Source organism: Nicotiana sylvestris, chromosome 10, assembly GCF_000393655.2.
Source record: "Nicotiana sylvestris chromosome 10, ASM39365v2, whole genome shotgun sequence".
Classification (NCBI taxonomy): domain Eukaryota; kingdom Viridiplantae; phylum Streptophyta; class Magnoliopsida; order Solanales; family Solanaceae; genus Nicotiana; species Nicotiana sylvestris.
Genome location: NC_091066.1, coordinates 3,911,019 through 3,913,223, shown reverse-complemented (window position 1 = coordinate 3,913,223; position 2,205 = coordinate 3,911,019). Strand labels below are relative to the sequence as shown.

The 2,205-nt window shown below is 34.1% G+C and overlaps 1 long non-coding RNA gene across 1 annotated transcript; it reads left to right on the top strand.

Moving 5' to 3' along the window:
- The first annotated feature begins 380 nt into the window (after positions 1-380).
- LOC138880448 (uncharacterized) lies at positions 381-1,871 on the top strand. Its single transcript, XR_011403098.1, has 3 exons — positions 381-796; positions 932-1,045; positions 1,444-1,871. It is a non-coding gene; the product is annotated as an uncharacterized lncRNA (long non-coding RNA).
- The last annotated feature ends 334 nt before the right edge of the window (positions 1,872-2,205 follow it).

Genomic DNA, 2,205 nt, shown 5'->3' with positions numbered 1-2,205 from the left:
TATTATTTAATTATTGTTAATTAATGTATATATTTACATCAATTAATCACCTAACTATTGTAAAATAATATAATTAATTTGGTGTAAGTGAATAATTTTTTTTTCAAGGTTACGTTAGACACATTGAAAACATCTGTCACTGTTTGAATAATACAGAAGTTATCCAAAATCTCACTTTTCTTTCAATTTTAACTTGTTTTTTTTTTTCTTGTGATTTTTCAGTAGATGAAGAGCAATCAAAGGCTACATCTTCTTCACTCTTGCACAAAGCACACTAGACACTTATTTAATACGTTATCTTATTTATTATAATAAATTCTTTTCTCCTAGCTTAGGCCTACTTTTTTTTTTTTTTTGATATAATTGCTTGAGCAGCATCAATTCGCAAAACCTGATCGCTATTATCTTCGAATTTTGAGCTAGCTTGACAGATCATCGTCAATGCAACCAAAATTGCATTTTCTATTAATGCCAAATGGAAGTTAACAACAACAACAACAACAATAACAACCCAGTATAATCCCATTTAGTGGAGTCTGAGGAGGGTAGTGTGTACGCAGACCTTACCCCTACCCTGAGGTAGAGAGGCTGTTTCCAAATAGACCCCCGACATCCTTCCCACCAAGAACTTCCCACCTTGCTCTTGGGGAGACTCGAACTCACAACCTCTTGGTTGGAAGTGGAGGTTGCTTACCATCAGACCAACCCCTCTTGTCGCTAACAAAGAAATTTAGACCTTGGAACACCTTCCAATTCACCCAAACAGAAAGAAAAACTATAAATCAGCAAAGACATGGTAAGTTTGAGTCTGTAGTATGGTAAGCTTCAATGCAGCTACAAATGCAACAACTGACATGCAACCAAAGACCAGAATATTTAGCCAATGCCAACTCTTCTGTAAGCTTGATAACTTGTTTTTCTTCGCAACAAGGTACATGTGGTCTGGGAGCATGAACGTGAGCGGAATTGTGCTGATAGCACCAGTAAGGCTCTTGAAGTTTCCCAGGAAAGGTAGCAAAGCTGATAGGAAAGTGGTCATTATAAGGTAACCAATATATAAAGTAAAAATAAAAATTCTTCAATCCCGCAACTAATAAATGTATCAAAATATTTCGGGTTGTTACAAAAACATATTGTAATATTAGAAAAAGTAAAAAGGATTTTTTTTGTTGGATAATTGAGAAGATAAAATAGTATTTAGCCACCAGAAAGTTTGAAAAATATAATTGAGTGGCCTTCTAAGTATTATAGACATAGTTAAGTGACTTTTATATTATAAATAATTGAAACATAACTTTACTAAGTAATTTTAGATAGTTGAGTGATAATAGGCTAAATTGTTTAATATAGCCTATGTTTTAGCTCAACTTAAGGATGGTTTACTATTGTAAATGTTCAAATAATGCAAAAATTGGCTCTAATCATGACTTTAATGTCTCACAGGAGTTCAATAAACAAATGAGGATTTATGATGGTAATCAAGTGAAAAATGGAGTCAAATAACGAAAAGTTGAGCAGCAACATCTTAACAAGAGAAAACCCAACTAGCGCTGGTCATGCGCTGGTCATGCGCTCCCGCGCTAGTTCAGTGATTTGGACAGAAAGAAACTCGATATGCGCGGGATGTGCGCTGGTCATGCGCTCCCGCGCTAGTCCAGTCCGGGAAATCAATTATTTGGGGGCAAAATGGGAAATCTGAGAGGATCCACTCAACTTACATAAAGTAAAGCTCCATTATTGAGAGAGAGATCAGATTTTGAGGGGAAAAAAAGCCATAGAAGAAGGAGGAGTTTCATCTTGGAGCTAAGAAAGGAGAAGAAGAACAACATCTTGGAGCAAGGATTCAAAGAGTTCTTCTAAACTTTCTTCTATTTGCTTGTTAATATTATATTTAAAACTTTTATTGTTAATTTTTGTATGATTATGAGTAGCTAAAAACTCTAGTATTTTTGGGTCATGGATGTTAGATAATTATGTTATTTGAAGCTTAGATTGATGATCTTGAATTTATCATTATGGGTTGTTTATTTGATTCTGCTTCTAACTATTTAACTGTGTAGCTAACAGTAAAATATTATTTACGAATCTTGAATTAAACTTGACAAAGGAAATTCTTGATTGCATATAGAATCAAATAGAGCAAGATCCGTATCCTGGGCATCGGATGAAAGATTCGCAATTAAGATAGAACTATACTTAATTGTC